Source organism: Gavia stellata, chromosome 32 (genome assembly GCF_030936135.1).
Source record: "Gavia stellata isolate bGavSte3 chromosome 32, bGavSte3.hap2, whole genome shotgun sequence".
Taxonomy (NCBI): domain Eukaryota; kingdom Metazoa; phylum Chordata; class Aves; order Gaviiformes; family Gaviidae; genus Gavia; species Gavia stellata.
In genome coordinates this window covers 1,219,217-1,232,724 of record NC_082625.1, presented here as the reverse complement: position 1 = coordinate 1,232,724, position 13,508 = coordinate 1,219,217, and the positions used below count along the sequence as shown (strand labels likewise).

The following is a 13,508-nucleotide window of genomic DNA, read 5'->3' as shown; positions in this document are numbered from 1 at the left end:
TACCTCTTCCTACTGTTCCACTTCTGGGCAGCTGCTGAGGGCAAAAAGCACTCACTCTGCACTGATTAGCTATCTTCAAGGAAAAAACGATGCCTACAGGGCAAGGCAGCTGAAAGCTACCCAAAAGTCTTGCTACAAATTTTTGTATGAAACAGCACCTTATTTAGACAATTTGAAAAATGTTACAGAGGGACACTATGGCTGGGAATTTGCATAATGGGCGTCTACATCGTGCTTACCTAACAGGAGAAGAATCCTGTCTGTCAGTAAGTCTAGACTGTGGTGTTGAATCCAGGGGACCGAGGAATCTCCAGGCCAGAAATAACACCCGGCGCAGGGCAGGGTGCTGCCATCTGCCGACACCCACCGCTGGGACGGCGAGGCGGCAGAAGCCTTGCTTTTTGTAGGCATCTCTGGATCAGGGCTGCTCTGCGGAGCTAGGCTTAGCGCTAAGAGCAGCAAGAAAAGCCATCCTCCTCCATGCAAAGCCTAAGCTGGCTCTTCCAAGTGCTCCAGGGAGACCTGGAAGGACTCGTGTCCCTTGCAGTGCCTCGCTCCACTGTGCTGGGCCACACTGTTAGCTGTAGCTGCAATTAAAGCAATGGTAGCGTGACAGGATTTTATTAAAATGTATACACATTATTTAATATTAAAAAGCCACAGCGTAACAACAGCTTTCAAATTTAAAATACTCCAAAGGCTTAGGTGGCTTCACAGAGACCTCTGCAGTTCAGACCAGCTCACTGCAGGCCGTGACTCTAGATGCAGTTTTTCCCACTGAACCGGGTTTTAGAAGATAACATACTTCCAAAAATGGAAGATAAGATACTGCCATTTTCTGGTCTTAATTTAAAAAGGCACAAAGGTGTGTGGTTAGCCACCCTTTCCACCTCCAAAAGCTTTGCTGCGACACACACGGAAACACAGAACTTTGGAGTCCCGTAGATCTCGACTCCTCCAAGTGACCACCGTTCGTCATCTGTCCAATTTTTCCTCTGCCCCAAAGCAGCATCAGCCTGACCCGCTTCTCCCCAAAGGCCCAGTGGGGATGTCAAACGCCTCCTGAAAACGGGGAGGTTTGAAACATGGGCTCAGCCTCCTGCCCCTTCAATTCCAATGGGTACACTAATAGAAGCAAGCAACGCTCCTTCTCTTCTTTGAAATACAGCACCCTTGATCTAAAGATAATCTATCTCTAGGACAACAGAGGTATGTAAGCAAGATACTCTATTCTCAGCTATGGGTTTGTCATCTCACCAAGCTTAAGTTCCTTTACCTTGCTGGTATTTCACACGTGGGACAGGAAATACAGGATTTCACAAAAGGACTGCTGATGCACGAAGGGACTTTTGAGGCTCCACGGAAAGCACTCCTGCCAAGTATTACACTACGAAGATGGAGATGACCAGAGAAAGGCGACACCAATGCTCACGTACCGCAGTCCGTATCCCACTGTGGAATTTCCAGCTATTGAGTGTTCCAAGCAGCAACAGATATCATTTCTTCAAAGCCCACTGAAAAGATTTCTAAGTATTTCATATAAGCAGCTGCACTTAAAAGTCAGCATCTGGTGACCAGCAGGGCAATGATGGACAAATGGGATGTGGTTAGACCCAACTGTATCGCGTCATGCGTGGTGCCACAGACCTGCCATCTGCAGGGCAGACGAGATTCGAGACCTCGGAAGAAAGACACGTGAAGACAAGGTTGTGTGAAAAACTGCAGAAACTGTTTTGGGAAATGAAACAGTGGAAATACGCTGGTGAAATGCTGTTTCTAGGAAGTCAGAGCAGACCAAATGCTGTGCTTACCCTCACTCTCATTTCTTTCAAGCACACTAAAGCTTACTTGTCCAGTGTGGCCCATCTCCTTTACAGTGAGGTCGGTGAGACTTACCGGAAAGTGAACTACAGCTACAGGCATTATTCCAGTTTAAATCAAATTTAAATGTTGTATCTAGGGGCACACAGGGAAAATTTCAACAAAATGGACAAACTGGTCTAAAACTTTTAGAATGATGCCACTGATTTATTCTGTGCTCTGAGATCACACAAAGTTCTAGGGCAATTTAAAACAGCACAACCAATATTTAACTTATTTCTTCTATAGAAAACTCATGAGGCTTTAATCACCATGCTGCTTCATTAACTGGAGATTACTAATTACAGGATTTGTTAGTCAGCACTACCAGACAATGTTTTAGTGTTTTTTGTACAGGGAAGATTGGAACTGATGATTTAATAATTTTAATGGAATACAAGGTGATTTGCAAGAGCTGTCCTCAGCAGAATGGACAAAAATCATCACGGCTTTGCCTTGTCACAGACTTCCAGAAAGTAACAGCTTCAGCAGGACCAACGTGAAGCCAAAGATGAGAGAAGACGGCACAGGACAAGTGAGGCACGCACCTTAAATCACGTGTTGAAACTCCTGCCTCTACCTTGACCATTCTGCTTAGAGTGCAGGGAGAAGACAGGACATTTGCAGCATCTAATATTCCAGCACAGAGCAAACCCGCTATTACACAGAACGAAAAAGCCATCATTTGTAGTATCTCCTGTTTGCGTGCTACCGCTTAACACGTACATACGTTCCAGCAAAGGCTAGATAAAAAAGGAAACTGCACTTCATCATCCAGCGACAGCAGTTAAAGCCTGCTGCTTCCCTTGGCTCCCAACAAGAACAAGGCTCCCCCACACACCTCACGCCTTCTGACTAAGAGGGACATGTCTTCTTTGGAATCTATAGATCTTTTTCCCTAATTAAGGAGGTGGATTACTGTTACATAACGAGCAGAACGTCGCTCCACGTGGGCAGGGAATAATCACCAGCCTTTGTCTCAGACCGGCAGGAGCACCTCGGAACAGCTAACGTAGTTGGGCCAACACCACAACAGTATTATCTGCTGTGGCATTTTCCCACTGTAGCAGGTAAAATTTAACCATCAGTGGAAGGTGAACTAATGATGAGACGATACTGCAAGTTTCACAAGGGTAGAGTTCTTCTTGCTTACCTTCTTACTGCAGTGGAGCAGTTTCGGCTACTGTCTCGTAGGGCGCGCTTGCTGCCGGGGATCCTGGTTATGATTCCTTCTGGAAAGGAAATGGGAATTCAGGAGATCCATCACTGATATACTAAACAGATGGTGCATTATTAATGAAGTTTTAACTTGGAATAATATATTTTACTCCATGGACTGCAATTTAATCATAGCAATATTTACTCCAATAATTAGTGTAATAAGGAAGGCACTGTGTTCACAGCAGTTATCTGTTTTTACTGATACCAATCTTCCATACCAAAGAACTCAATGTCCCAGGTATGTTTTGAAATTAACATTGATGTGTTTGAGTTTTATAGTGTTTCCAAGCACATTTGTATTTTGTTGCATACAACAGACACACATTTTCATTTGTTTTTATAAATAACACACGTGGCCCGGAGGTCACGCTGTGTATTTCAGACACTGCATCTGAACGTGTGGCATCTGAAACTGGAGATAACTAATGCTTCAACTACTGGATGAGCATTCACTTAAATATTCTGCTCTAGATTTCACTGCAGTCTAACTACTGGACTACAGTCAGCAGCTGTTGAGCGTAAGTCCCCCATAGTGGGAGAGGGAGAGGTGTTTGCACCTTTATTTTTTGGGGGGAATGCCGTATTGCAGTGTTTTAGCAAAGAAGCCATCAGAGTCCTCCGGCTAAACACAGACATACTGGCAAGTTTTCAAGAAACAAGCACACAAAAAAAAAGGTCTAGGAATGAGCTGGCCTTCAGAAACCATTAAAAACACCCTGGAAAATCCAAGTCATGTTTAGAGTTCTCACAGGTTGGGATGCTCCCCTGCCGCACCGCGTTACACAGCTCCGGACGACGTCCTCCTTCCTGCTTACCAGGAAGGCATTGCTCAACCCTCCTCCGGTCAGCCCGGCTGACCACACTGAAGCCAAAGCTGTTGTGAGCGAGAGCTAGGGATTCATTCCAAGAATCCATCTGAGCTGAAATCCAACCCTGCTTGTTTTCTCCACTTACTGCCTGAACACAAACAATTTTTTTTTTTTTTTTTTTAAAGGAGTAAAACCCACGTCATTTACTCTCCACTGGGTTTTAGGCCATGGCTTGCCTTGCCCCTTTCACCTCCATCTTCCTCAGATTTCAGTAAATCAAAGGGTGAGGAATAGCCCTCTTGCCAAAACAATCATTTTAAAATCAGTATTTGATTTTTCTTTGAGACTAGCAATTCTCACAAATACCATATTCCAAACAAGACTGGCAAATGCCAGCTATCCACACAAATATGAAGGTGAGAGCGAGAGAAAAAGCCTTACTCTGAAACAGAAGAACTTGTGTTAGGTTTGGAGACCAAGAGACCAAAAAGGAGCATGGGGGTAAAAGCATGAACACTTCAGAGATGGAGCAAACAGCACCAGGTTTGCAACCAGCCTCTGAACGGCTCCCAGTCCACCACCACTGACCCATCCCTCCAGAATCAGCAAGCCACTTGCTGCTTTCTTACGTTCCCCCTCCAAGTGAAGCTTTCCACAGCATTGCCCACACGCTCGCCCCGACGCAGCCCCTGGACCCCATGAGGCTTTAGCTGGAGCAGAGCCGCGCCCGGGGAGAGGAGCCCGCGCCTTCCTCCCGGCCCGAAATAGTAAATGCCAAAGCTGGGGCCTCGCTCATTGCTATCATTCCTGCTAAAGCAGCCCAGGCCTGCCTGATCCCTGTTCAGAATTCAGTAATAAACTCAAAGGGACTGAAATTCAGGGGATTTTGTCGACCAAGCGGCACTGCCCTCCCAAAATACAGCACGGTAGGTAGGCAAGAAGTACACACAGGACTGTGGAGCTGAAAAGCAAGTGCAGCAGCACCTGAAAGGTTCTGCAGGCAAGAAAAGGCCACCAGGAACATGGGAAAACAAGTCCTCAGGAGCAGTGCTTTCCGGGATCCCCTTGCTCTGCCTCCGAGGAGGCATTTCCATCACAAGGAGATGCAGTTCCTGCCTCTCCTGCAGTACAGGTTAATAAACCTCTACAGAAAGGGGGTGCGGTGAGCAGTCTGGAGGAATTTCAGCTGCCAGTAAGTCAATACGCTCTTCAACCCTTTCCATACAGGATGGTGTGCCTTTTATAAGGGAAGGAATGAAGATTACTTTCCTACTATCCTGCGAATTGCTGAAAAAAATTAACTTGCCTCTGTAAATCACAGGCTGCACTGAGCCAGCCTTCAGCTGCAATCCTCACTCCACTGCCTCCCTCCTCTTCCAGCCATACGTGATTTCATAGCATGAAAAAATAATTACAGCTTTAAATTGCAAATGGGTTTAAATAGCAAGTAGCTTGGCCCCGTGAAGTATGTGCAGTTGTTTAAGTGCCTCTGGTGCTCTGTAAGAGCTGATAAATGCCAAGCTGCTACAGGAATCAGCCACCACCTCAAAGCTGCAGGAAAGAGCTCAACGCCTCATTCAAAGACAAGCCACCCAAAAATCAAATCTACCTTTTGACTAAATGAAGTCTTGAAGCTGTAACTAAAGTGAAAACCTGCAATGACATTACACACATTCTTTACTTTCATTTGTATTCATCTTCCTTGAACTTTGTCAGTGCACCTGTCACCTTAACTGCTCTTTCTTTCCTTTTGTTTTAAAAGCAACACAGGGATTTCTGGACTGCCCATTTTTAAAATCAGTCACCATTTTAAGAGCTGTTCAGGTTTTCTGCAGGCACTACTATTTGAGGACTACTCCAGAACCACGACAGAAGTCTCTGCAGCTGAAGGCAGTCCCCGAGCAGCTCCCATGCAGCAGGTGGGAATAATGCCACCACGAGCACCACCTTCCCTGCCACACACCTACGATTTTGACAAGGACATTTAACACCTCATCATCCCAGACGGTCCACCTCTGCAGTACTGGTTTACGGCCTCTGCAAAGTAAGTTGGGCAGGAGACATGCCTGTAGGCAGGCCCTTTGCTAGAAAGCTACCTGTTAGGCTGGAGTCAAACCGCGTGAGCCAACACTGCTGCAGGAGCAGCTCCTTGCCTGGGCTCCTCCTGGCTTCCCCCTGCTCCGGTTTGCAATCAGTGCCGACTTTGCAGACACCCCAAACGATGCCCAGTGACCATCATCAGCATTTCTCCTGCACAGACTTTTGAACTGGAAGTTAATACACAAGGAACAGTTTGCAGCAAGGAAAAAACAACCCAACAACTTTCCAGATGAACATAATACCATCTTTGGCTTTCCGCAGAAACGAGCCTTGTGTTTACAGGCTTGCAGAATCTGGCTCCAGGGGCTGGTCTGTTCCTGCTCAGAGAGGGAAAACAAGCCTGACCTCAGCGTGCTGGAATAAACTCTGCCCCCTCCTTCCTTCCACGCTTCTCCCAGTGCAAAGGTAAAGAACATGATATCCAGCAGCGTGACCAAGCTTGCCGAGCGAAGTGTGACCGCACACACTTCTGTTTACTGACATGGAAAACAAGACTGCTAGAGCCAAGGAGGTAAACTAACTGGACATGCTCCTGCTGCCATTCATCAGGCGACACCGGCCGGCACTTCCCAGCTGGCGAAAGGTCTTCAGTAAGTCAGCTGGCCCCTGGTACATTAAGTACAGCATTCAGTATTTAGCACATACCTCTCCCTGCATGGACAGCCACGCTCACAGCGGACACTCCCCTATCTCCCACTTGTACCATTTCCTACACAAGTCGATAAGCAGGCTGCAATTTCCTCCAGACAGATATTGCACACCAGCACTTGCTGGCAACAAAGCCCGAACAAAGAACCTAAAAGTCGTCGTGCAAGACTTGGAGTGGCTCTACCACTCTCATTAGAAACAGGTACTCATCATGGGAATTTGTCACACCAACAGGTTTGGAAAAAACCTTGTCCTATTTGGACCTTCTTGACTTACGCCCTGTTTATGGTGCGGGCCAGAACCCCTTGCTCAAGCCTGCTCTGCGAACATGCAAGCAGCTAGCAATGCAAGTACCAGCACTTTAAGAGATACCTTGAAGTGGGTGTGGGCAGCAAGGAGGGGGAATTCCTTTCCGAACTAACTGGAAGCAGCAACAGTTGGTAATGCAAAGCATCTCCCAGGGCCGGAGCCTGCAGCTGCCAACGTTCCCTCAAAGTCAGGGCAAGGCTCGAAGGAAGCCAGATCATCCATTCCAGCCCACCAGAAAATCTGCAGTGCCAGGAACTCCGTGGGAGGCAGTCTCTGCAGAAGAGCCTTTCCACGAGGATCGTCCAGCTCACCGGCAGGAGGAACTTGCCATACTTCCCTCAGACACTCCAAGATCCGGCAGATTGTGGAGCGGGCAAGCAACCGATGCTATCAACTATTCCAACTGTGATTAATAAAAAGTTCTATGAAAAGATTAGAGAGAGCTTAGGAATACAAGATTCAGAGACTCATCCTCCTGTAGCGAGCGACTGCTGATTGCGTTACTAGTCCTTAGGATTTTTAAAGAATGCTTGAATACATGCAAAGTCAAAGATGCTGCATTCATATGGTGAACAAGACACCAACCCTACCACCTTTGCAAACAAAGGTCGATGTGCAATGTTCTTGGCAATCCGACTTGGGGTTTTAAAGTGAGAACTAGAGAAAGCTGTATTTGCACAGGCTTTAAGACTAACTCCAGCCTGCAGCCTGCTCATTTTGTTATTCTGATCTCAAAGATTTTGAGCACGAAAGAGCCCATGCATTTTAGAAAAAACAGAGCCAGTCAGCATGCTATTTGTGCAGAACAGCCTTGACATTCCCCTTCCAGAAGGGAGCCCTGCTCCGGTAAGAGCAGCGTGATACAGCCCACTGCAGGCAGCTCAGCAGCGGGGCTGGCACGGAGCTCTGGCCTCCCTGGCCCAGCGGACAATGCGACCTCATTCAGCGCTGAACAGCTCATGGAAAATGAAGCTGTCAAATAGCAAAAGGCTCCTTTTAAGATGCCTGATGGATCCCTAATCAAGGAACTTGGGAACTGTTACATGCCGTACCACAGGGCTAAATTAAAGCATTACTTGCAGGTACTGCTGACAGACAGATAACGAACCAACACCGAGATGCATCAGCACGAGACTGTGATTCAGAGCAGTGCTGCAATTACGAGGTAACGACCTGCTGCGCAGCATGGCGTGTCTTCTCACTGTGGGCAAGTAGGGTGCAGACCCACACCAGAAATTCAGGTTCCCCCAGTGCTGACACATTAGTGAAGTTAAAGGGAGAGAAACGCATTACTGAAGGTGAAGTTGCTCAGATCACACTCGAAATTAAATAACCTTAATGGGATAACCAACGCCAGGTTTAATGCTGCTACTTAGTACTCTAATAATAGGCAAAAGATGTTGGTCCAGAGGTAGACTTTGTCACGTCTCTAAAAATATGTACTTATAAGTAGTAAATCATTAGCAAACAATTGCATCTGGACAACCAATGCAAAATAACCATGGTAAAAAGTGAGCTTGTAAAGTTTAACTTTTCCCCATTAATTCCTCCAAGGGATGAGCAGATTCTTTTTTCCTTGTCCACAGAACTGCCATTTTCCAGTGCACAGCCCAGGATTTTTGCTAAGTAACAGCTGCCACAGCCAGTGCACATTTGCTTTTGGAAGCAAATCGCTAATTGTGAAGTTGCTAGGAAGTCTGTTCTGGCAACTTGCTCTGGAACATTTTTCAAGCCCTAAAAAGGGAAGGCTTGGAGGAGAGGCCAGCAAAAAGGGCCTTCCCTATGTCCTACAGTGCTTCACACCTCAAGGGATCTATGCTTCCAGCTCGAAAGCTGCAGAAACCATTTGACAGGACCCATGCTACTACACTTGTCACTTTAAAGTCCCTCCGACCAGCAGCTGCTCCTGCGAAGCTCAGCTCCTTCGGGGCCTCCGAGCAGAGCAAGGGGAAGCATTGCTAGCAGCTGTGCTGCTGGAAGAGAGAAAGCAGCCTGGCACCCCAGCTTCATGCACAAAGGCGTCTACGCATGAGCGGTTTCACTTGGGGGAAGGTGCAGCTCTAGACTACACAGCCCTGTAAAGAAAGAGTAATTCATAACTGAAGTTTAAGTGTGAAATGCCTTAAACACTCATCGGTCTAAGGAAAAGGAGCAGACGTGAACAAGGAGGGCTAGCACGGAGCAACGCAGCATGGTACACGAGCACCGTATTTACCTACCCAGCCATTCTGCAGCAAGCAGAGCAGTCTGCCGAGCAGTCTGGAGTATTCAGAAGGACAGTTACTACACAATCACGCGTTCCTACTCAGGCTTTGTTTTTCCTCTGAACAAAAGAGGAAAAAGTTTAAAATAAACCTTGCAGATAGCAGCATTCCATTTGCAAGAGTTCATTCTTTAAAGGAACGGGACAAACTAATTCCTCGGTAAATATTTGGGGTTACAACTCTGCTTAGCAGTATCTCCTTAAACACTTCCAAGGTTTTAGAGAGCCCGTAATGCACTCAGGACAGCAGCCCATGGAAATAAAAGGACTTATTTCAGCAGTTACAGAGCTATTTTTAAAAATTTTACTTATGGGATGCCAACTTCCTGAAGCTGTTTGGAAAATTAAATTTAAAAATGTACAAACACTAATGGAACAAAAATGTGCTATAGCAACAGCCTTCTTTTGCTAGGAGATACACTAGATATGTTTCTGGACTTTCCAACTTTCATCCAAAAAATCAACTTTTCCTCCTTTTAGAGGGCAAATTAAGAATAGCAAAAAAAAAAAAAACTGTATGTCTGCAGCAAAAAATGTTTGCTTATAGAGAAAGCTTATTCCGAAAAAAAAAAATCTTCCAGTTTTAGCACATGCCTCCAGCTGTTCTAAACAGATCAAACCAGTGACAATACACTTCTTTACTCTAGGGATGCTTAGGTTTAACATAATTAGATTAGCTCGATGCCTTTGCCAGGCAAATAAGCAATACAAGAAGTTCTTTTATGTTGCAGACAACCTCCTAAAAATTGGAGGAATTTAAAAATGCACACCAACTTAACAACTGCTTGGAACAGGAAGAGGAGGTGAAAGAGTATCCAGCCGAAGCAGCAAGGGAGAATTCATTACACTGTAAATACCAGAGTGGAACACAGATGGGAAGCTGAGGTTTATAATTCTTAAAGTGCCATTATAAAAGTGTGCAGGCATTTGCTTTTAAATATTATGACAAGCAGCTGAACGGCATAAAGTATGGCTATTTTCATAGGCTGCACCAACAATTCAGGAACTGTTCCAGTAAAACAAGTACTAAACATCAACAGGCTGTTGACTTCAAATCACTAAAAACACACAAAAAAAATATACTGACAAACTAGCTTTGCTTCCAAGCTAGCAACAAAGCACTCCCCAGGGAGGGGATCTTTCACAGAATCACAGAATCAGTACGGTTGGAAAAGACCTGTAAGATCATCGAGTCCAACCTGGGGGGGGGGGGGGGGGGGGGGGGGAAACCACAACCACAAAACCCACGCCACACAACAACAATAACAAGCCACAACCCACCCAACACCACACAGCACCATGTCCATCAAGCTACATCCCACAATGCCTTTCCCCCTTTCCTACCAGATGGGTAAAGTTCACCTCGTTCTGCCATTACAGAAAGCGAGAAGGGAAAGAAAAATGTCTTGAGGAAGAATTTAGAAGCAAGGTTAATAGTTTTGTTTTAAATGTGGATGTTTCTCCTGGGATATGTTTTTATCTCAAAGCAACTTTTGAGGTTATTTCAATGTGCTTTCATGTTATACAAGTGCCCTATCTTCTATCAAGCAATTTTATACAGTCAATTAGTAAGAAAACAAAAAGCCTTAATGAACCCTGGGAAACAGGGTGTTCTTAATCTATCAGCGATTACTAGGCCAGGGCAGCATCACTGCTGCAATATGTAAGTCACCAATAAAGGTGCCTTCACGTAACTTTAGGAACTGGGCAAAAATTGACGGATTAAACTGCTTCCTAAATGACAGATAGGTGCTGTGAGAGTCCTGGCTGGCAGCAGAGAACTGCTGGTTATTGACCACGCAGAGCTGAACGAAACGAAAGGGTTCACAAATGGGTCCTGAAAACAGAAGCCAAACCCAGCAGCGCCAACTCGTTCAGAGGCCCTGCTGCAGAAACAGCTTAAAAAGGAAAAAAGCACACTGGGCTGGGGGGAGATGCATGCCTCCATACTTCAATCAAAATCTGCCTCTTTAGTGAACAAAGATTTGCTTTTGAGATCGAAACTGGCATAAGCATTTCCTGTTTGGTGCCCTAAGGCAAAATATTACAATCTAACAACCTCCGTTAGTCTTCCTTTCTTTGTTTTTCTCCCCAATTCCTTATGTTTTTAATTAAGTCTCCAGTTGACTCTGACTCACAGCAAAGCTCTATGCTGATCCCACGAACATCATTCCCCTCTTGGAGGAGACCCCAAGTGCAAAAAGTAGGGCAAAGTGACGCAAGTGGGACTGACAGGGGACATTTTTTAGGAAAGTGAGGCAAGAGGAAACGCTGCTGTATCCCTGCCGCACTCTGGGGAAAGGACCAAGAGTCACATGACGATATACAGCTCCTAATACATTTGCTAACGAGCCTGCCAGTCAATTACTCATTTCAAATGGTTTCAAGGACTGATGCTCTCTCAGCGTTCTGGAGACTAATGCTGTTTCTCAGATGATGAGCAGAAGCGGCCCATGCCTGGCAGCCGATGCTGCGCGGTCCAGCTGCCAGGGACACACTGCCCTCTCTTGGAGACTCCAAAACCAGCCCCACGGAAGGATGTGGAAGGCCACCACGCTGTTGGCATCTTTTAAAACACATAATTTCTGCCCAAGAGGCAAGTCAGAGGCAACAAGCAACTCTGCTAACGCTCCCCTGCCTGATACATTGCTTTGAGGAAGGAAGTGGGAATGCCTTTTGGAAGAGCTGCTCTTAAGGTAGGTCAGTTTTGACTAATAACCTTGAAAGTACCTTTATACCATCCTATCAAAACTTTAATCTTTTCACCTGGAATTGTATGGCAGATAAGGCATGGCACAACTGTGTCTACTCTGGAGAATACTGTAACATCTAAAGAGCGGTGATACTGTGATAATGGCAACAGCCCTCACAGACAAAGAAGGTAATTCAGAAAAACCATTGCAACTTACAGGCAGCAGCTACACGTTAGCTTTCTGTGTGACCTTGGGGCAATTTTAGACACTTAACACCCTGCCTTGGTCAAACTGTCTCCAAGTGGACTCTGAGCGTGCTGCTAGCACATTCACACTACTCACCTCGTGAGACATCCCTGGTTTGGGGAGTCAAGGATACAAAGATGTGGAAAATTCACTGTGAGGCAGGAGAGGTGGTTTGGATGGCTTTGTGGTGTGCTGCTGCATAAACGTACCTGCTCAGAGAGTGTTCACGCCACCTTCTTCAGCGCAAAGGCAGATGTGCTCTCTGGCTTGAAAAAAGGACAGCTCTCCTAAAAAAGGAAATGGAGAGAGTTTTCAGCAATTAAAACGTTTCTGCAGGGAATGCCTGCTGCTCTGAGCATCAGGCTTTGATCCAACCAGCTGAAGCACCTCACACCTTTTTTTTTCATCTAATGAAGGCAGACATAGTAGCCATATGGCTGCAAAGACCTTTTTTACACTGACAGACACAGGCACCATTTTCTCCCTGCTTGAAACCAGGCTAGACTTGGCTATTACAGAACTATTTAAAGTCACCCAATAAGTATGAGGGACATGTCACATGGATTCAATGATTAGCAGCTTCGCAGCTATGATGGTCGGCCAGCTTTAAGGCTGACTCCTGCCACGGAGGCAGAGCACCTGTCTGCACTCCGTGCAATTTCATATCCGAGTCTGAAGATGGCTCCATCGGCACAAGAGATGCCATCCACTCGTGCCTCCCTATGCACAAGAAAAAATGTCATTAGGCACACAAAGAATGAAGAAATATTCAGAATGCTTAGTCAGCCATCAATCACATGTTATTTGTCATATGCTGACAACAATGATGCGGTGAAGGCAAGGAAGCAGTCACATACATGCATTGTATATTTCTAAAGATGTAAGACTGCGATATAGAAGCTACAACAAAAGAAACCAGAGAAAAATAGCTTGAGGAACTCATGGAAGTCAAAGAGAAAAAGAGTGACAAAGACAGATTTAACTAAAGAAAGGGAAGAGGAAGGCATATCTGCAGCATTTCATTTTTTGTTCCTCCCCACAACGATCAAATTAAAAAGCCCACACACTTAAATTAAGTACAAGTTAAAGGGGAGCTGGAAATACAGTCATTCAGAATCACTATTTAGGTTAGGAAAATTGCTGCATTATATTCCTTTGTCAAGCGGCAGATAATGAAATCTGCAAAAGAAAATGCGGAATTTGGACCCATCACACAAGAACCAGAAGGAAACCGAGGAAATCTTTGTTACGGGTTTACCACGCAGGACCAAAGGAACTCTGGCCCCATAAACACCACCCCACAGGGCATGAGTGACGATGACAGGACACAAAAGTGGCTGTGCCAAGATCCCAGACACT

The 13,508-nt window shown here is 45.7% G+C and overlaps 1 protein-coding gene across 1 annotated transcript in view; it reads right to left on the bottom strand.

The window, feature by feature from the left end:
- The window catches only part of GNG7 (G protein subunit gamma 7), a 63,444-nt gene extending 51,016 nt beyond the window's left edge, over positions 1-12,428 (bottom strand). Inside the window, exons 1-2 of the mRNA XM_059831671.1 lie at positions 12,359-12,428; positions 3,014-3,092 (exon numbers count right to left, since the gene is read on the bottom strand). The gene's annotated coding sequence lies outside the window, so the exon portion shown is untranslated. The remainder of the gene's footprint in view (positions 1-3,013; positions 3,093-12,358) is intronic.
- Between the last annotated feature and the right edge of the window lie 1,080 nt (positions 12,429-13,508).